The sequence below is a fragment of the Felis catus genome, chromosome C1 (genome assembly GCF_018350175.1).
Source record: "Felis catus isolate Fca126 chromosome C1, F.catus_Fca126_mat1.0, whole genome shotgun sequence".
Lineage (NCBI taxonomy): Eukaryota > Metazoa > Chordata > Mammalia > Carnivora > Felidae > Felis > Felis catus.
In genome coordinates, this window is record NC_058375.1 from 211,923,092 (window position 1) to 211,945,313 (window position 22,222).

General features: G+C 44.4%; 1 protein-coding gene and 1 long non-coding RNA gene across 3 annotated transcripts in view; one reads left to right on the forward strand and one right to left on the reverse strand.

The window, feature by feature from the left end:
* The window catches only part of DNER (delta/notch like EGF repeat containing), a 320,460-nt gene that overhangs the window by 186,864 nt on the left and 111,374 nt on the right, over positions 1–22,222 (reverse strand). The window lies entirely within an intron of this gene.
* On the forward strand, positions 4,200–5,811 carry LOC123379302. Its single transcript, XR_006583597.1, has 2 exons — positions 4,200–4,250; positions 5,250–5,811. It is a non-coding gene; the product is annotated as an uncharacterized LOC123379302 (long non-coding RNA).

Below are 22,222 nucleotides of genomic sequence, written 5' to 3' on the forward strand. Positions count from 1 at the left end.
ACTCTTGATTTTGGCTCAGGTCATGATCTCAACGTTCCTGGGTTTGAGCCCCGCGTTGGGCTCTTCACTGTGTCAACATGAATCCTGCTCAGAATTCTTTCTCCCTCCTTCTCTGCCCCTCCCCTACTCATACTCTCTCCTTCCCTCCCTTTCTCGCTCGCTCAAAATAAAATTTTAAAAAATCTTTAAAAACAATCATTTCATATTACTACTACTTTCTTGGGTTGTGTATTAATTGCTTTGCTAACAATGACAACTACCTGCCATTGTATTCTCTAACACTTCACTCTAACACTTCAGGATGGCTTCATCTCAAAAAAAAAAAAAAAAAAAAAAAAAAAAGCCAATCTGTTTCAATTGCGTAACAGCAAATGTAAGATAAAATGCAATCATGAACCTGTTGTAGAGGTCACTAGGCCCTGGAATCCCATTAAGTCTGAACCTTAAGCAGGAAACAGCCAAACTGCTGAAATGTATAATGAGGCAAAAATATCATAATGAATAGACTTGACTTTGGGGATACTCAAAATTTAACAGGCAATGTTTTCTTGGCTATAATTCACAGCCTCTAATGATGGGGGGTAAATGATTAAGTCTTTGTAATACTGGCTATAAGAAAGAATAAAGAGAAAGCCCACGGATTAATGGTTTTCCGCCTACAATTCACCAGCAAGCTCATTAAGTGCTGTTTGTTGTTGTATCATTAGTCATCTATTTAAGCCAAATATTTCACATCGCAGAACTAATCTGAAACTATTCTTTTCATATTTCATTTTAGACTTTTCACCTGTTATAGATAATTTACACTACAAGCAGGAGCGTTCGTGGGGATGTGCACAGGGCGAGATGGGAGGCCAGACCAGAGCGAAGGCGCCTGCCGACCCGAGGACTCGTCATCTGCAGGACCTCCCATGTGGCACTTTAGCCATGACCTGTTTTCCTTCCGCACACTGTCTGCTGTCCCGTTTTTGGCAATTCTAACGCCACCCTCCACCCCCGCATCGGCACACAAACAGGTTGGAAGGTCAAATTTGAAACAGGTATAACAACAGCCCATTTTCAGGGTCATCAGATGAGTAAGTCAAGGCTAGCAGGATTGCCTCCACATGGAGGATCTGCATCACCTGGGTGACAGAACCCGAGGAGGCGCCCACGGAACCACCCGCCCAGGTGACCCTTTCCCACTAGTTTCAAGAATATGAGCTTCGTTCCTACTCAGTACAGCTGATCAGTGATTGATGTGACATTTATCCAGCACCAGGTGGGTTTCCCTTCCAGACAAGGTACCTGGAAGAGGGGTCAGAGAGATGAAAAAGCCCCAAGAACTTGCAGTCCAACAGAAGGTCCAGGCACATGAACTTGGACTCCCCTGAGCAGTCTATGTGCAATCAATACCCTGCCTGGACGCAAGTCCACTATTAACAATCGTGTGTTTGAGGAGTTCAAGTCCCTAATGCTGACAGGGAAGATGGGCTTGATGACCGCAGGTCTGAAATGAGTAGATGATGAGTGGGTCTCAGAACTCGTTTCTCGGAGGTGACAGTGGCGGCTCTCAGCAAAGCAAAGACAGCAGAAAGGAGTTTTCTGACGACAAAGGACCGGCTGAGCAACAGTCCTGGCGTCAGTCGGCACAGGCAGCTGAGAGGCTCCGGCCAAGTCCCTTGCCTGCTCTGGACACACGTCCCTCTGGCGTTAAGTGAGGGCCGAGGGCAGAGCATCTCAAGGCCTCCTCCCGCTCTGGGATTTGGGAGTCTGCTGACGGCCACGTGGTTTTCATTGACGCGGTTTTCAGAGGGTCCAGAGAAGTACACCTGAAGCCACCTCTCTCTCACTCATACCTGTTGCTCAGCGGGCAGAGTCATCCAGGGGATGGGAAGGGCGTCTGAGGAGCCCGAACCCAACAAGGCCCAGGAGGAGGGCCTCTACGCGCTGATGGAGCTTGTGACGTGGCCCAGGCCACACAGGTCGCTAAGGGGGCATGGTGGACTCGTGGCACTTACAAAGGAGCGCGGAGGAAGATGTAGGCACGCAAGAGAAGTAACTCAGGGGCACTTGTGGGTGGTACTAAGAAATAAGTAGAGGGGCGCCCAGGTGGCTCAGTCGGTGAAGCATCCGACTCTTCGTTTCAGCTGTCAAGATTCTGAAGTTTGTGGCTTTGAGTCCTGCTATCAGCACAGAGCCTGCTTGGGATTCTCCGTCTGCCCCTCCCCTGCTTGTGTGCTCTCGCTGTCTCTCTCTCTCTCAAAATAAACAAATATTAAAAAAAAGACAAAAGAAAAAGAAGAAGAGTCCTCTGGGCCATTGCTTTAATAATTTTTCTAAGCAGAAAAATCAGTTAAGGAACTCTTAAATACAGATTCTGAGGTAGTTATTGGCATCATAGGCAGAAAGTTCCTTATGCAGCAAGGAACAAAACCAGAAGCCTGAAAGAGGTATCTCTCAACCTCAGCACTACTGACTCTTTGGGCTGGATAATTCTTGGTTGGCAGGGGCTGCCCTGAACCTCGCAGGGTGTTTTAGCAGCATCTCTGATCTCTACTTACTGGGTGCCAGAACCCCTCTTGCCAACAGTGACAACAGTCACAACCAAAAATGTCTCCAGATGTTGCCAATGTCCCCCCTGGAAGAAAATCACACCCAGTTCAGAACCACTGCCCTGAAGGAACAGATTGATGCATTTCACTCCATCAAAATGTTTTAAAAATCCATTTGACTCTATAAATCAAGTCAAAAGGCAACAACACGATGGAGGAAAATCTGTACAACATATTACAAAGGACTAAATCCCTTATTATATAGATTCTTACAGATCAATAAAAGACCACACCTCAATAAAAAGGGCACAGAAATAATACACAGAAAGATGTGTACAAAAATCGTGTCTTTTTAAAAATGTTTTTAAACACAAGATGCAATCTCATGTACTTATTTGTATAAGTGCACACACAAATTTTTACAAGCAGAATGGACCATCATTTTAGTAATGTGAGCAGCAGAATCAAGTAAAGAACTCTTTAAATTTTGTAAAGTTTTTATTTATTTATTTTGGAGGGGGGAGGGGAGGGCAGAGAGAGAGAGAGAGAAGGAGAAAGAATCCCAAACAGGCTCCATGCTATCAGTGCAGAGCCCAGTGAGGGGCTCGAACTCACAAAGTGCAAGATCATCACCTGAGCCAAAACCTAGAGTTGGATGCTGAACCGAATGAGCCACCCAGGCGCCCCAAGTAACTTTTCCAACCACAGATTCCCTCACCACAGGCTGCTTATCAAAAACTCCAAGGGTGAGGCCGAGAAACCCGTATCATTCGACATTCCCCCGATGATTCTGCCGTACCTGGTCCAAACCCCAAAACTGAGAATTTGCTGGTATAAAGCAGGGTTGTCACACTATAACCGCAGGCTAAACTCAGCGTGTTTTTGGAAATAAAGTTTTGTTGGAATACAGCCACAGCCATCTGTTTACGTTTGACCGCTTTGCACCACATCAGCAGTGGACAGAGTGCCGAGGAGATGATCTGGCCCATAAAACCTCTACAGTCTTTATTATGTGGCCAGTCCCTCATCTAGACGATACTGACTTTGGGGTTCACAAGAGGGAAAAAGCGGGTACGTGGACTCATCTAGGAAGACTTTGAAGAAGAAAAGCTTGAACAGAGCCTCTATAAAGCTGATAGCAATTACATCTATTTCTTCTCCCCACCCAACTCTCTTACTGGGTTGGCATGCATGAACTTTAAATCACAGAGGGACCTCTTGCAATACAAGTCAGGGCAAAGTAAACACCAGATACTCTTCTAATCATAACTCTGTGCAAGCACTGGGCAGAATGAATCTCTGCGTTATGAAAGGCATAATTTCTAGACAGTCCGCCACCAAGCAAGACCACAGGAAAGGGTCACACGCCCACCTGTCCTTCATGGGAAGGAATGTGGGAATTCTCTCCCTCCCCTCCCACCCACCCACTGAACTAAACGAACACGAGTGATGGGCAGCCCACTGCACAGGCCAGATACAGAAACAGGCAGACCTCCAGAGGAAGGTGGGTGGGGAAGAGTGACACAGACCAAGGGCCTTGAAATAGCAGAGGAGTGTCTACATGTGCGCACTGGGCAAGGGGGGGCCATGAGAAAGACGATTCCAGAATTTGGAGTTTAGGGTTTCTGGGAAGATGCTATTGAGCATCTGCATTATGATGCGGTAGAGAAAGCTGGTGATTTTACTCCCGCTTGTGGATGATCCTGGATGGACAAGGTAACGAAGTTCCCTGGGACTTGGGGTCCTCGACTGTAAAAGGAAAGGATGGAACTAGAAAGCCTTAATGGACCTTCCGTTCTTAATATGAGGTTTCTCTGTCCAAAATAGCAATTGCGCTGGTTACAAATGTCATCTTCATGCTGAAAGACAAATGAACACTGTTGGAATCCAACTCTCACAGTATATTTGCCTTAAAAAGGAATTTTTCCCACTTTGTTCAATAAAGATCTCGACTCTATTCCAACACCAACTGCTTACCCACTAGAGTAAAGATGTGGGAAAAAAAGAACCACTACAGTGCTTATGCCAGGAGTAGACTCTGCCAGGAAATGCATCCCATGATTTTTTTTCCCCCAAATCCAAATAATAAAAATGCTCATTCACTTTACTGAACAAAGACACAGTAAGAATGTGTCTTAGTAAAATACACATTCTCACCTTTTGGTATTTCTTCACCTCTGCAGTAGGGACTCTAGAGCGACTTGAGAAATGATTCCAATACTAATCTAAACAGTCCCTTTTTTTGCCCTCAATTCTGAGTTGACTTTCTTGAAATCAGCCTGTCCTGATTTTCACATGTGGGTGCAGTTACATTTTGTAAGTAGGCTAAGAGGAAATTACAAGCAGAACTCAAATCTCTGACTGTGAAATGAATCCATTAAAAATAAACTACTACATGTCTAATTATTCTCCCACTTTTTCATAGCATCTCTTTAAAACACACTCTGTTTAGAAACGATCTTGAGATTGCACTACTTTTGCGTTAGTCTGGCTAACACACTCAGTCCACAGTCGTACTGATGACTCCTTAAGCCCTGCTCAGTCACAGATGTATCAATTTAAAATAATCGTTCTTCAAAAACCTGGCAGACCCTTTGTCCCTTGGTTCCCATATTCAACTAAATCCTAAGGGATCACACAAAACCTCATTTCTGGCACAGGCACACCAGCCTCACACGAGATGACTGTTCTTCCCTTTTCCTTTTAATCATTCAGGCCAGTTCCTTGAGTCGGAAACTTAAAGGACAATTCCAGTGCCCACATTTCTTGTTCCGCCTCTCTTTAGAGATACTCATACATCCTGGCGAACCCTTTTCACAAAGCAACAATGCCATGAACACAGGAAGTATGTCAACTTTTATCTCCGGGCCGACTCAGGGAAAGAAGCCTGCAGCAGACTGGGAATTTAACTTCCTATAAAGGTCTTAGGATCATCACAACTGATGCAGGGAAAGCATTTTATTAAATTCAACGTTCACTTGGAGTGAAGACTTTTAGACAACTAGGAATAGAAGGGTACTTCTTTAATTTACAGGAAAACCTTCCACAAATGTAACTGGTAAAGTGCTGAAAAGTTTCTCACTGAAACTGAGAAAGAGGCAAGGACGTTCGCTGTGGCCGCTTCCAAGGAACATCACACTAAAGGTCCTAGGCGGTACCGGGAAGTGAGAATGAAAAGAAAGTCTAAGGATTGAACAGGAACAGAAACTGTTGTAATTCACAGACTGTATGATTATGCAGGCAGAGAAATTATTAAAATATGGAACTTCAGCAAGTTCACTGGATACAGGGTCAAAAACTTTTTTAACTGCATCTCTATCAGAAATGAACAAAAACTAATTTTTAAGGGTTCTGTTTAGAATATAACCCCCCAAATCCCCAAAAACCTAGGAATAAATCAAATGAAAGACGTGTATGGCCTCAACAAAGAGAACTATAAAATAGTAAAATAGTATTGAGACAAAAATTTGCAAATGGGGGGCTATTATAGTCATAGATTAAAAACTCAGTATTACAAAGATTCAGATTTTCCCCAGAGTGATCTACAGATTCAATGAAATTGCAACAAAAATCATAACAATTTTTTTTCTGTTCCTGTGCAAAATGGCCTCAAATAGTCCAAACACTCTTGAATAAGTACGGTAAGGGAGGGCTTGCTCTATATCAGGAATTTCTTTTCTTCTTTATGTTTACTTATTTTTGAGCGAGAGCGGGTGTGAGGGGGGAAGGGGCGGGGGGTGGGGGACAGAGGATCTAAAGCAGGTTCTGCGCTGACAGCAGGGAGACCAATGCAGGGCTCAAACTCACGAACCGTGAGATCATAACCTGAGCCAAAGTCGGATGCTCAACCTACTAAGCCACCCAGGTGCCCCCAAATCAGGAATTTCTATGGTCACTGAAACACTGGAATAGAAAGTTAAGACTTAGAAAGATCATATATGAACACTTAATTTATGGAACAGGGTAGAGCAATAAATATAGTCCTTTCAATAAATTGATATCCATATGGGTAAAAACATTAAGCTTGTCTCCTCCCTCACATCATCCACCACAAAATTAAATTGTAAGTGAATTACATACCTAAAGTGAAAAGCAAAAAATTAAAGCTTCAAAATGCTAACAGCAGAGAATATCTTCATGACTTTAGAATGAATAAATATTTAATAAACAGGACGCAAAGAGCACTCAGTATAAAGGAAAAATTATTAATGAATTGGACTACACCAGGATAACAAATTTCTTTTTATCAAAACACACCAATAAAAGAGCAAAATTGCAAGCCACAGATTGAATGAAGGTATTTGCAATACATATAAACCACAAAGCGCTCATCTCCAGAATAAAGAATTCTTTACATTAATGAAGGCGGTGTGGTGGAGATTCCATAGAAAAATGGGCAAGAGACCTGAACACGCACATCACAGAAAATGATGTCCAAATGGCCAAAAAATATAAGAAGAGTTCCTCAACATTATTAGTAATGAGAGAGATGCAAATTAAAATCACAGTAAGAGATCACTACACATTTACAAGAAGGACAAAAATCAAAAGACTGACAAGTCAAGTGTTGATGAGAACAGAATACAATAGGAAGAATAAATCAGCGATGGAGTGTATGTTGGTACAACTGCTTTGGAAACTACTGGGTGTTATCTCCTGAGGTTGAGGGAATATTTACCTTCTGACCTAGAAATCCACCCCCAGGTATATGCCTAATAGAAAAACAAGTAAATGTGCACCAAGAGACATACACAAAATGCTCATATGCCCATTCACAATTGCCAAAAAGTGGAACCACTCAAATATTCACCGAGTAGAATGTATAAATAAATTGTGGTATATCCAGACCAAAGAATACTATCCAGCAATGAAAAAGAAAAAAACTCTAGTCTTACACGACAACATGAATAAATGGCCCAACACAACACTGTTTCCATTTGTGTAAAGATGACAAACAGCAAAACCAAATGATGCAAAAGTCAGGACAGTGGTTACCTCCGGGGAGAAGGGACAGCTGGGGTTCAGAAAGAGGCTGGAGGGCACCGTTCTCAGTCCTGACCTGGTCAGTAGTTACAAAGCTGATAAGTTTATAATGCTTTGAGCCGTACGTGTTTGATTTCCACACCTTTCTGTGTGTTATACTTGACAATTAAAAAAAAAATTAAAACCTACCGTATATCCCTATCTGGCTTACTTTGACCCACCAGGCAGTTAAAGGTAAGCCCATGTTTAGCAGTCTACTTAACCTTAATTCACGATGCCTTCTTCCGTTCAGTCCGTTGTGCCTGCATCTAACACACCCTAAAAACAGTGCCCAGCACAGTCAGATCCTAACATTTTAGCATAGCAATCACAGGAATTCTATTATGAAATTTAGAATTTTCTTTTTTTTTTTTTTTTAATTTTTTGTTTTTCAACGTTTATTTATTTTTGGGACAGAGAGAGACAGAGCATGAATGGGGGAGGGGCAGAGAGAGAGGGAGACACAGAATCGGAAACAGGCTCCAGGCTCCGAGCCATCAGCCCAGAGCCCAACGCGGGGCTCGAACTCACAGACCGCAAGATCGTGACCTGGCTGAAGTCGGACGCTTAACCGACTGCGCCACCCAGGCGCCCCTAGAATTTTATTTCTTAAAATAAAGGTTAAGTTTTTATTTTTTAAATGTTTGTTTGAGAGAAAGAGATAGAGGGTGAGCAGGGGAGGGGCAGAGAGAGAGGGAGAGAATCCCAAGCAGGCTTTGCACTGTCAGCATGGAGCCCGGCGTGGGGCACAAACCCATGAACCATGAGATCGTGACCTGAGCTGAAACAAAGAGTTGGACGCTTAACCGACTGTGCCACCCAGGCCCTCCAAGGTTAAATTTTTCAATTAATGATAATTTCTCTATCTAGCAATGACATGATGAAAGAAGCAATCTCATAGGCTCAGGGTAGCCATTATGGAAAAGGTTTGGCAATGTGGGCACGAGCCCTAAGGTTAGTGATTAATGGGGCCACAGATGAACAAACCATGACCTTATCACAGCGAAGTCAGAGCCATGGGATGTGCATCCAGGATGCTATGAGAAACAGGCAGTGGGGCACTGAACTTACCATAACAACTCAGAAAATCTTCCTGTGTAAAGTAAGCCTCAGGGGTCAAGAAGGAGCAACAAAGGGGGCTTCCTCTAGGGACAGCAGCAACTGCGAAAGTCCTAAGGGGTTAACGAGGTGGCATATGGAGAAAACTACAAGTTCTTCTGCTCAAGTGGAGAACAGGCCACATGTGGGGTGAGTTTCCTAGGACATGTCCTTGCCACCTGCCGGCCCACTCTGTGGCCAGTGGGACAACCTGAGCGGGAGAGGCAAGTAACCGTCCGTGGCAGGAGGCCCTTGTGAAGACGGTCTTGTCAAGGGCGGTGTCCAGTGCACCCCTATATTGACAGTTTCCTGTGCCCAGAGCTCCCCTTTCTGAAAGAACCCTGGAGCCTCCGGCAAAGGTGATGAAGCGAACCTGCCTTTGCCCAAAAGCAAGTATAAGGCTGCTTCCGGGCTCTCCTCCCGGTGGTGGGCCCTGAGGAGGGGCTCCCAGATTCCACAGAGACTCTCCCCCAGCCCAGCGGCCACATGAGGCCACAGGGGCCAGGATGTCAGCAGGAATCGAAATGCAACAGCCTGTATTTTTCTCCTGGATGTGACCTCCTTTCTAGAAGCCTCAGGAAACAAGGGAAGTAAGTTAAGCCAGGGTGGGGACTCCAGTCAGTCCCCCATTTTCAAAAGAGCCTTTCACTCTTGTTGGGGACCCCAAAGGTAGTCTCCAAGTATTAAAATGTGCTCACTCCGTCACTTTTAAAACAGGCATAAATGACAAATGCCACCTAGGTGGGATAGCAAGGAGCTGGGGAGCCAGGCACATAGCAGGCACTCAATTAACACTTGTTGCCTGAATGGAAGGAAGGGCATCGCTTTCCTTGAGAGCATCCTTCAGCCAGAGCATCTTCTGAATGGGCCCAGTGCTCCATACCTGCTAGGCTTGGTAGCCCAGGATCCTTCAGAAAAGTTGGCACAGAACCCTGTGGACGCCCATGACACCAGGTGATAGAGTGGAAACCAGGCTCACCTTATTTGGGAAAGGCTCTTGCTCTAAGCTGCGAAGTGCTTCACATGCCTGCGTACCTGCTGGCCTCTTAACTACTTTGATGTGTGTTTTTTCTCTCTGCGGACACAAAAATTCCCTTTGCTCTCTTTTCAGTTATTCTAACCTTAAGTGGAAACAGCTGCTCTAATTTTAATACCCATCTGCTCCCAGAGACGAGGACAAGAATCAGTGGCTCTGCGGATAAATCTCAAGTCTTCATGGTGTCCCTCATTGACCTGGGGATAAGCCTTCTAGAATCAGCAGGCTTCATATAAGCAGCTTCACTGAAATAAGAGATAAAAAGGAAAAAAATGCAATTCAAGCCATCAAAAGAGCAGGCCCTGGATATCCAGTAGCAATTGTTATTAATTTATTTTTTCATGGTTTATTTATTTTGAGAGAGAGGAGAGAGAGCATGCAAGGTGGGGGGCAGAGAGAGGGGGAGAATCCCAAGTAGGCTCCACACCCTGCTGTCAGTGCAGAGCCCAACGCGGGGCTCAAACTCACTAACCATGAGATCATGACCTGAGCCAAAATCAAGAGTCGGACGCTCAACCGACTGAGCCACCCCGGCACCCTGCAACTATTTTTAAATCCACAAAAGCCAAAGACCCCCAAACTGCATGTGTGCTCAGATGAGTCATTTCAGGGCGTGGTTGCAAAGAACTCTCCAATTGGCCAGCAACATCTACTAAAAAAGCCAGGGCTTTTTCCATGAGGAGGCTGGGAGGCATCTTTCAGGCAGAAAAAGGCAGAAAAAAATGAAAGCCAAAATTATAAAGGAAAAGCAAAGCAGCACGGAGAATGAAAGAGGCATTCCGTAAAAGCCCCAGCCATGGGGTGTGAAGCACAGAACCAAGCAGAGACCGGGGTCTCTGCCACCAGGGAGTTAGGGCAGGCAGCAGGGGGATCAGGAAAAACCCACCTCACCTTAATTTCGCAGCCCTGCGGACACAGGACAGCTCTACAGGGAAGCAGAAGAGAGAACCTTCTAGCTATACTTGAGTGTGTTGTCTTTCTTTTTTTAAAAAAAATTTTTTTTCTCAACGTTTATTTATTTTTGGGACAGAGAGAGACAGAGCATGAACGGGGGAGGGGCAGAGAGAGAGGGAGACACAGAATCGGAAACAGGCTCCAGGCTCTGAGCCATCAGCCCAGAGCCCGACGCGGGGCTCGAACTCCCGGACCGCGAGATCGTGACCTGGCTGAAGTCGGACGCTTAACCGACTGCGCCACCCAGGCGCCCCGAGTGTGTTGTCTTTCAAGACACAGAGGGGTTTCCTCCACCCTGACAAGCTACACCTTAAGTCAACAGAGAGCTGCTGCCTATGTTATTATAGCCGCAGAAGCAGTACAACAGGGTACGATAGCTTAGAGGAACTCTACAATACTGATCACCCCAACTGTCTCCCGAAAAACACAAATATGTAGCATTTCCAATTAAGGCATGAAATTAGAAGGGAAGTAAAACCCACTGGAAAACTGTTAGCAAAGCATCACCACGTAGAGTTAAGGGTTTTTCAGCAAACTGACTTTTGAGCACAGAGTGTCCTCTGAACTGTTTGAGGATGTTGATAAAAACCGATCCCATTTAATAATGCTTGCCAACCTGGACTATGTGAATTACCTTGTATAAAGATTACAGACATCGTGACTTTTCTTACATATGTAATGCTGTAGGCACCCACGAAGTAAAAAGCTTTATTGATGGAAAATCTCAGTATTCAGGACTATTATTATAAGGATTGAACTGCCGTGCAGGCCCTTCTCCAGCTAAAAACCATATTAACAACATTAGATAAAATAGAAAATGCTTTCATGCAAACGTGAGCTTTAAAAGGAGGTAGGAAAGAAGGGGAGTCCTTAAGTTTCAGACATGATAGGAGAACTCACAACCAGAGCCATCAGCAGAAGATACCGCATCGACCACAAGGGTTACAAATGTGGAAATAAGACCTAAAGGCTGGGAGTTTGTCTACAACCAAGCCCACACATAAAGCCTCTGAGCCACCCTGTCTGGTTTGTTTTTTGGGGGTGTTTTGTTTTGTTTTGTTTTGTTTTGTTTTGTTTTGTTTTGTTTTGTTTTACAGCAGCGGGGGAGCACAAGGGGCACCTGAGTGGCTCAACCAATTAAGTGTCCAACTCTTGATTTCAGCTCAGGTCATAATCTCATGGTTCGTGACTTCAAGCCCTACATCAGGCTCCATGCTGACAGCACGGAACCCACTTGGGATTCTCTTTCTGTTCCTCATCCTGCTCACACTCTCTCTCAAAATAAATAAACTTTAAAGAACAAACAAAACACAAAAACATATGTGCTAACTAATTTGGATAGAAATTTAAAAAAATAAAAAATAAAACAAGTTAAAAAAACAAAAACAAAAACAAAAAGACCCTGACATCTCTCCAGGGTCTTTGGATGAAAAAAAACTACCCATGAGTAATCAAAACCTCTCATATGAATGTCCCACGTGATGAACATTCCCTTGATATGGAAATCCTAAGCCAAGACCAGCAAAGTGACAGGGTGCCTCTTTCACAAGACAGAGCTCCTGAGGCTCACACATATGCAGGTGCACACACACACACACACACACACACACACACACTTATCAAAATGAGCTCACAATAACAAATTACAGACCACACAGAAAAACAAGCCACCATCAGCATGTGGCACTGTGGGTAAAGAGTCAACAAAACCCTTCCCCTACTACATAAACATACATTTATACATTTTAAGATACAATAAGATGCCTAAGGGGCATCTGGGCGGCTCAGTTGGCTAAGCATTTGACTCCTGACTTCGGCTCAGGTCATGATCTCATGGTTCCTAAGTTCCCCTCCTCAGGCTCTGCGCTGACAGTGTGGAGCCTGCTTGGGCTTCTCTCCCTCTCTCCCTCTCTCTGCCCCTCCCCCCTCCCTCCCTCTCTCTCTCACTCACTCAAAATAAATAAACATCTTTTTAAAGAAATAAGATGCTTAACTATATTTGAAACTTTGTTGTGATTCCCCACTTAAATTTACTTCTTTGATTAACTGACCTGATTAACTGTTGGTACTTTTGATAAGAGGGCTTCTACCAAAGAATACTTATAGCTGGGAGCGCCTGGGTGGCTCAGCCAGTTAAACGTCCAACTTCAGGTCATTGTCTCAGGGCTCCTGAGTTTGAGCCCCATGTCAGGCCTATAAGCCTATGCAGTATGTACTATTATCTGCATATCATCTCTGAGGCTCAGAGAATTAGGATAACTCGTCCACAGTCATCGGCTAGTACATAATGAGAATACTAATCCAGGCAAAAAGACAGAATTCCATCCAAAATCCCATGTTCTTTTTTTTCTCCTCATTTGTCACACTGATCCAAAAACTCAAACAGAAGAGGAAGAAATCAAGTATTTCCAGGATAATTTAAAGAAAAAGGAGGACATTTTCTCGACCAGATATAAAAATTTATTATGAAGCTATAATCATTGTAGCAGTATAATACTGGCACAGGGATAGACAAATAGAATTATGTATCAGAAAAGAGAGCACAGAGATATACCAGAGGAACCAAAGAAACAGCATGTAACAAAGAAGGAATTAAAAAATAGTGCAGAAAGGATACACTATTTAGTAAGTGGTACCTGAATAAACTGCTAATCCCTGTGGCTAAAATAAATATGTAACTCATGCCATACACCCTCACACAAAAGTGAATCTCAGGGGAGCCTGGGTGGCTCGGTCAGTTGAGCATCCAACTTCAGCTCAGGTCATGATCTCATGGTTCGTGAGTTCAAGCCCTGGGTTGGGCTCTGTGCTGACAGCTCAGAGCCTGGAGCCTGCTTTGGATTCTGTGTCTCCCTCTCTCTCTGTCCCTCCCTTGATCGCGCTCTCTCTCTCTCAAAAATAAACCTTTTTTTTTTTCTTAAGTGAATCTTGGATGGATTTTGTATCAAAATGTTGAAAACATAATTACTAAAACTTAGGTCAGTGGTCTCTAAATTACCAGTGATGGACCAAATCTGGCCCCATTGCTTGATTTCAGCAATAAAGTTTTATTAGAACACAGTCACACCCATTAGTATACGTATTGTGCATAGCTGCTTTCCACAGAGATGAGTAGTTGCAACAGAGGAAGAGTAGGCAGTAAAGCCTAAAATATTTAATCTCTGGCCCCCTGCAGAAAAAGTTTGCAGATTCCTACTCTATTTGGAAATATAGGAGAAAATATTTACGACATCAAGTTCGGAAAGAATCTCTTGAGTAAGACTCATAAAGGATGAATATATTAAACTACATGAAAATTTAAATGAATGAACATCTGAGAACCACAGACAAAGCACAGTGGTGAGTGGAAGGGGGAAAAAAGCTGACTGCAGATGAACAGATTCAATATGACTCTTCTGTGTACATTTTAGACCTATGCTGTAAAAATATAAACACACACAGAGAAGGCTTTCATACCAACTCACGATAACAACTGTTTCTGGATAGAGAGGAGGGAAACGGGGTTGGGGGAACTAGAACAGGGGTGGGGGTGAGGGGCTTTAATATATCTGCCTATTGTGTTTTTTAAAAAAACTGAAGCAGGGGCACCTGGGTGGCTCAGTTGGTTAAGTGCCCAACTTTGGCTCAGGTCATGATCTCACAGCTCGTGGGTTCGAGCCCCACGTCGGACTCTGTGCTGACAGACCAGAGCCTAGAGCCTGCTTGGGAGCCTGTGTCTCCCTCTCTCTCTGCCCTCCCCCACTTGCACTTTGTCTCTCTCTCTCTCTCTCCCTCTCAAAAATAAACATTAAAAAAATTTTTTTATCTGAAGCAAATATGACACAATGAAGTTTCTGAATCTCAGTGCTGGATGCTGATTATATTATCTCTGTGTTTATTTCATTTACTTTTATGTGCTTATTTCATAATAAAAATTTGACTTAACATGTGGTCTTCACCAGCGAGCAAGTATTTATCAAGCACCTTCTGTGTGCCAGAAATTGCTCTAGCACAGAACTTGGCCCACTGTGGCCCACAGGCCAATTCTACCACTTGTCTCTGCACAGCTGGAGGTAAAGAAGGACTTTTACACTTTTAAAAGGCTGGAAAAATCCAAAGAAGATTAATCTCTCGTATCACGTTAAAACTGTTTAAGATTCAAATTTCAGCGGCCATCAGCGAAGTTTTACTGGAACACAACCAGAGGTATTCATTTCCTTATTCTTTCTTTAGCTGCTTTCATCTCACATCAGCAGAGTTGAGTAGTCTAAATGGGGAGCGTGTGGCCCACAAGGCCAAAAATATTTACTATCTGGCCCTTCGCGGAAGTCTGCTGACCCCTGACATAGGCCCTGGGAGTGAACAGAGCCTCTGTTCCCACAGTGTTAGGGGAGGAACACGGATACAGACACCGAAGACATATCGGCACCGTCACACATCGTTGCTTGTAAGTATCACCTAATGCAGGAAAAGACAATTTTCTCGCGTGGATTATACAATCCACTTCTCATGACTTCGATACAAAATAAAAGCTGGGGTGCCTCGGTGGCCTAGTTGGTTAAGCATCTGGCTCTTATTTTTTGGGCTCAGGTCAAGAGGTCACAGTCACGAGCTCGAGCCCCACAGTGGGGCCTGCTTAGCATTCTCTCTCTCCCTCTCACTCTGCGTCTCTCTCTTTCTCTCCCTCTTGCTCTCGAAACAAACAAACAAAAAAACCCGAAACAACAACAACAAAAAGCTAAACAATTGTAGAGCCCCCTCCCTGGAGGCAAGAGTAATGTCTGGAAATATTTTTCCTATCTTCTCCTTCCCCAGAGTTATATCAGATTCAACTCATCAGGTAGAAATATTCAGAGCAGGAAATTTCATCACACAAGAAATTTCATGGGAAAAACCAACCCATTATGCAAAAACTATGACAGGAATTAAAATAACTGTATCATTATATAGAGGATTCTCTTAGTGTTGTTTGTCCCTCTGGTTCTGTTCAGAGTAAAAATATTAAAACTGTGACCTGGTGGCATCTGCTTTGATGATGAAAAGTTCTCAGACTTTGGAATAAGCCACGCCCAATAAACCCAAGTACAGTTCTGGAAATATACATGAAGGATGTGTGCCCTTTGTCAGTGAAGAGTCTGAATACAGAAAAGGCAGTATTTGTGCTCCTCTGGGTTTTGCTGCAGAAATCATAGCAAACACTCAAAATAGCTTCAAAGTCAGTGAACTCTGAAGAAGACAGTGTTTCCTGGAAAGCAATAAGCTCGCTTAGAAGAATGTTAGGGGGCGCCTGGGGGGCTCAGTCGGTTGGGCATCCGACTTCGGCCCAGGTCGTGATCTCACAGTTCATGGGTTCGAGCCCCGCATCGGGCTCTGCGCTGACAGCTCGGAGCCTGGAACCTGCTTCGGATTCTGTGTCTCCCTCTCTCTTTGCCCCTTCCCTACTCATACTCTGTCTCTCTCTGTCTCTCAAAAATAAACATTGAAAAAAAATTTAAAAAAAAAAAAAAAAAGAACATTAGACACGTAGAAAGACATTTGTTCTCTGTTCGTAACTGGATCCACATTCAGAAGGACAGCGTTGTCCTCCACACCATCCAGAGAGGAAAGTTTGTAAGGGTGGCCCAGGGTCCTGGAGAGCACCAAAAATGGGTTGTTATTTGTTTCACTTGGCCACGCACAGAGTATCACGCCCCTGACCACCACCAACAGTGCACTGGAAGACCACTCTCCAGGACTGGGGTCCTTTCTTAACACTTGTCCCCGCTGGGCAACCCTGAGTCTGCTCTCCAGGCCTATCAAATGGCAATAGCAATTCATACATTGTGTGCATCCATGGTTCCCAAAGTGTGTGCCAAAACGTCACACTCCCTTGCAGTGAAGGCAAGCGAACAGGGAGGATTACGGATATTTTTCAATTCTTCAAGGCAAACACGGGATATGCGTTCCTGCCAAACATCACAAACTACTAGCGAGAGGTAGTTCCTGGTTCCAACGTTAGACCCCACTGTAATTTTTTTTTTTTTAATGATATCACGTCTTGCCAAAGCTGGGTTTTCAGCAGTTGCTGTGGTAAAAAGTAAGTACTCCACGGAAGTCAACATGGATAGGGAATGAGGGTGGTGCTGATCCATTCGGACAGCTGTGCAGTAGCCAACAGACACATGCCCCCCTGTGTATAAACTGTACTTTTTCAAGAATGAAACAAGGGGCACCTGGGTGGCTCAGTCGGCTAAGCGTCCGACTTCGGCTCAGGTCATGATCTCATGGTTCGTGAGTTCGAGCCCCACGTCGGGCTCTGTGCTAACCACACAAAGCCTGGAGCCTGGTTCAGACTCTGTGTCTCCCTATGCCTCCGCCCCTCCCATGCTCAAGTGTCCATCTCAAAATAAATAAACATTTTTTAAAAATTTTTAAAAAAAGAATGAAACAAAAAGTGGGGCGCCTGGGTGGCTCAGGCGGTTAAGCATCCAACTCCTGACTTCCGCTCAGGTCATGATCTCACGGTTTGTGGAATGAGCCCCACGTTGGGCTCTGCACTGACAGCTTGGAGCCTGCTTGGGATTCTCTTTCTCCTCTCTGCCCTTGCCCAACTCACGGCACAAGTGTGCTCGCTCTCTCTCTCTCTCTCTCTCTTAAAGAAACTTCAAAATTTTTTCAAAGAATGAAACAAAGGTATTGTGTTTCTTCTTTCTATTTATGTGCATGAGTTTTTTCAAACAGCTACAAAATTGTTAGGGTGACAGCTACTGACAAAAATTCTCTCCTTAGCTGGACTCTGCTCAAGCTCCCCGGGACTCTTTCTACTTTCGAACTTCTGCGTTCATCTGTGCATCGTCCAACGTAGCAAGACTCCGGCTACATCAGTTTAGCCAGAACCCCCCAAACTTCCTACATGATCACCCTAGTATTTAATCGGGTTCCTCGGCCTCCACCATCCCCCAGGCGATGTCTCATCACCCTGGCCTGCTTTCAGCAGGAATCCCACAAAGTCAGTCTTTCCAGAACCCTCCCGACCCCAGCGTATTCTCTTGGTAACTCCTTCCACAGACTCCCACCTGCCCTTTGGCTACAAATCCCCATCTGTTCCTGTCGCACCTGGTGCTACGCTGAGGCTTCCTTTCGCCACTGCGCTTGTTCCGAATAAAATCTGTATTTACCACTTTCGCTGCTGCCTGGCTCTGATGTTTCTTTAATAGCACTTCATAACTGGAACGTTGGCTATTTCTTTTGGCCTCGGGTGCTGTAAAAAAAATTTGCTGTGATGCTGAGCCCACCACGAACCAAGAAACTCTGGGGACGTCTGGCTTATATCAAAAGGGTTGTCACGGGGGTAATAAAATGTTCCTCATCACACATGTCACTTTATAAATGGCTTCCATAAAAAGCAAATTTCTAAAGTTCTGCCACTTCAAGTTGTAGAAAGCTCAACAGTCTGGAAGTCCGGCTGCCCTCTCTGTCTTCCTCTAAGGCCAAAAGGCTGAAATGTCAAGGGAATAGTATACTGACCACAGACAGGACCTGCTTATTGATCAGTGACTGAAATCAAGGAGGTCAATAATGCAAGCAATTAACACAGCCCTGCGAGACCCCACAAGCACCTCAAGAAGCAGGCAGGCTAGAAATCTCCACGCCCACTTCATGCAGAAGGAAACCAAGGTCCTATGTGGTTACACGAGCGTGCAGGGTCCCGAAGTCAACTCGAACCCGGTCCCCTGAACCTGTCTCCACCCACCCTTCTCCAAGACGTGTTGACAGAAACGGTTCATAACGTGGGTGGCATGTCACCCAGTCCCCAGACTGACCGGTCTCTTGGAAGCTCTTTTCTTCAAGATGCGGGGAAAGACGTGGGACATCTGCCCTATTAGCCTGCCGTTGTTTTGTTATCCTATCGTCCTCACGGTTTGGCAGCTGAGCAACAGTGTGGATCAGTCACACGTCAGTTGCAAAATGAAGTCCACTGCACAGCCAGACTCAGATTCCAGCACAGCCACATGATGCCCCTTACTTAGTCCCTGGGGGGTTAAAGTAACTTCACAACGCCTCACTTTTTCCGTATTTGAAACGGAGATAGAAATTTCTTTGAGGAACTGACTGCTGAGGATTCTCAAGGAGAATCTGAGTCTTAGATACAGAACTCTGGTCAGAGCAGCTGGGAGCCCTGGTTGCCTATAAATATAGGTACAGATGTAGACACAGATATAGATACATACAGAGATACAGATGATACAGATACAGATATAGATAAAGATGATACAGACACAGCTATCTGGCAGGTTAGGAAGTTATGAACTGTTCCCACAGTCGGATTTAGACCTTACTGGCATTTTAGATGTACCAGGGGACCCTAATGGAGGCCTGATTGCGAAAAGGAAAAAAAAAAACGTCCTGGAGATTTATCCTAAAGGAGAAGGTGTCTGGCCGGGCCTTGCTGCCACCGCCAGTGAAAGCACCTCAGGTCAAGGACATCGGGGTTCCAAGCACAAAGCTTCAGCAGATCCTGGACAAAGGGCGAGCCAACTGTCTATGAGGGAGGTCCACTGAGAGAGCGGGTCCCTGAGGGTTGCAGCACCACAGCTCCAGCAACTTCCCTGGGAATCCAGAGCTGACTGGAAGATTCTGGGCTTGCTAGCTCTCCTCTGCACTTTGCAAGAACGGCCTGGAAATGGGGGTTGCCAGCACCTCTGTGCTCAGCCCAGATTCTGTTTTGATCGATATTGGGCACAATGAGCTCTAATCGAGTTATCTTTGTTCTTCTGTGCTCATCTCTAGATCCCGTGAGTAATTCTAGGGAGGACTCTGGTAATTTATTCTCGTCATCACGCCTATGCACATAAGGAGGGAAAACTGAGTGAATGAATGAGAAAGCCTAAAGTGGCCCCAGCTATATTACTACGTGTGATAAAGCAAGACTCTAGTTCAATATATAAAATTATTTTATACCAAAATATGTCTGCATATTTAAGGCAAAAGTACAAATGACTTGCTAAAATAAAACAATGCCTTAGCTCTGTTTAAAATTCAATCACATTTATGTCCGTCCTCATTACAGCATTTGCATTGCAAAATGTCTGACGAGAGATCTAGTTATCAGTATCTCTATTGTATCCAAATCTGCAGGGAAGATTTTTGGCAAACAAAGCCTTTAGAAAATCTAAGTTTGCTGAATACAATATAGATTAATGGCCAGTTTATTCCATAAACATCACCTCCAAAAACAGAAGTTTTGCCGGTATTAGGAAGAAATAAAATCCAAACAGCACTACCAATGACTACGGTAGCATTTTTAGGAGTTTGGCATTCAGTGCATGCTCCTGGCAAAAATCAAAATCAAGTATTCAAGCATCTGACTGCAAAAGAGACAGATAACCCGAATCATAGTCACAACACATGCACCTTATGAATCATGGCACATTCGGTGTGTTGTGTAGAAAACAAAATTGATGATGTAAGTTCTCGTCTACCGACTGCTCTGTCGCAGTGCTATAAGCGTTACAAACCATTATTTCTAAACCTAAAATTAATCCTGTTAGGCCAGTATTAGCAATTCCATTTTCTAGGTGAGGAATCTGAGACTTGGAGAAGTTAACCCATATCACAAACATAATATACGTGCAGTGAAGGATCAAACTCAGGTCGTTTTTACTGTATTTTTGCCTTTCCAAAAGAAATAAAGAGCTACCTAGTTTTCTGGATGTCTTGTTCTTTTTCTTTTAATGTTTATTTTTGAAAGAGAGAGAGACAGAGAGTGAGCGTGAGCAAGGGAGCGACAGAGAGAAAAGGGAACAGAGGATCCGAAGCGGGCTCTGTGCTGACAATTACAAGCCTGCCGTGGGGCTCAAACTCCCAAACTGTGAGATCATGACCTGAGCTGAAGTCGGACGCTCAACCCACTGAGCCACCCAGGCACCCCTGTCTTGTTCTTTTACAACTTTCACCTCTGAGGAAGGACAGTTTGACCCAGGTGAATCTGAGCACGCACCCAGAAATAAGCGGCTACGTATACTGTTAAGTCCGAAAATCGTGAGTCTTGGTTTGAGCCACTCTTCACCACTTCTGAGCCTTAATTCCTAACTATTCATGCTAATTGAAGGACTTTATGGCATAGACCAAGCAAGCTAGGAGTCAAGCAAAAATACTATGATGTTTGGCACTAAAAGGAGTTTGAAATTTGTAAGTGAAGATGAGTATCTTGCAATTCAGGACAGAGCTACAAACAACATGAAACACGACTAGACAGAATGTTCGTGGTTTTCCAACCTACCCAGTCTCCCCAAAGCCGCGAGGGCACCTCGCTGCTGTCAACTCTGGGCCTTAACTCAGTCTTCCTTCCCAACCTTTTTCTGGGCTCTCTTACATGGTATTTCATTGGCAGAGTCACAACTTCCCGGGCCAGAGAGGTAGCTCTGTAGGCACGAAAGATTTTCTTGAGATTGCTCTGGGGCCAGACCAAGGTTATCTCTAAGCTACAGAATGAGGCAAAACTCAGAGCTTAGAGAGCCTGGTCTCGGGGGCCTGGATTCCGCCCCCCGCTTAACCTCCTCTGCTTAACTGGACAGAGACTCCCAATTACAGTCTCCTCTTATACAAAATGGAAAGAACATTCCCTACTTTCTTCATGGCTGGTCGGGGAAATGCTATGTGTAGTACAATGTGATTTTTAAGCGGTTATAATGAAGCTGTACTTAGAATACCCAAACACAGTCACTTGAAGTCAAACATTCTCAATATACAGGTGCTTAAGACTTTATCTACTACGATCAGGACCAGCAGTAGCATTCATCACAAACTCTTCCCACATCTTCGTGTGCAACCCATCTTAAAACCTTTGTCATGTGGAGCCATAGTGACTTTGGACCTCACTTGAAGCAAACACATCATCTATTTATTACTGATTTTTTTCTAATGAGCCAACTCTATGGTAAAGACAAACAAACCCTGATTCTTACAGTGACACTCAATTATATGATCTAGGGTGCTGGTATCGAAGAACACAAACACTCACACGTGTCGTTTCAGTCAATGCACAGATCCTCCTGAAAACACAGTCACAGACGGCGTGTGTGTCCCTCTTGCCCTTCCCTGTGCCCAGAAACACTGTTGTAAAAGAGAGAACGCTAACCAGGGAGTCAAAGTAACCACGGTACTCTCCATCCACGTGTGGGAGTCATCCTCCTCTGCGGGTGTCATGGGTAAAACTGAGAAAGCTGCCTAGAATCTAGAGAACGTCTAGGGCCCTCGGAAAATCTGCATCTACGATGCTATTAATCTCTGATACCCTGGGTGATACCAGGACCAAGTGAGCACTCCTAATGTTCCTTAAATCATGGTGTTTACCTGGACACACGGCCCATCCTGGTCTTTGGGCAGAGGACTTTGGTATGGTTATGTGGATGGAAAGACAGGGTTCAGGTTGCTGTAGCCATGGTGTGATAAACCTGCCACAGAAAGGTCCAAACACGACTGATGCTTGCCAGCCCCAGAGCACATCCACCATAGAGATGTCAAAACGTGAAATGCAGGCATTTAACCTCACGCTAATTTCAAAATATGCAAATCAAATTCAATAAATAGGAAACCCTTTACCAACTGGATCGTATTT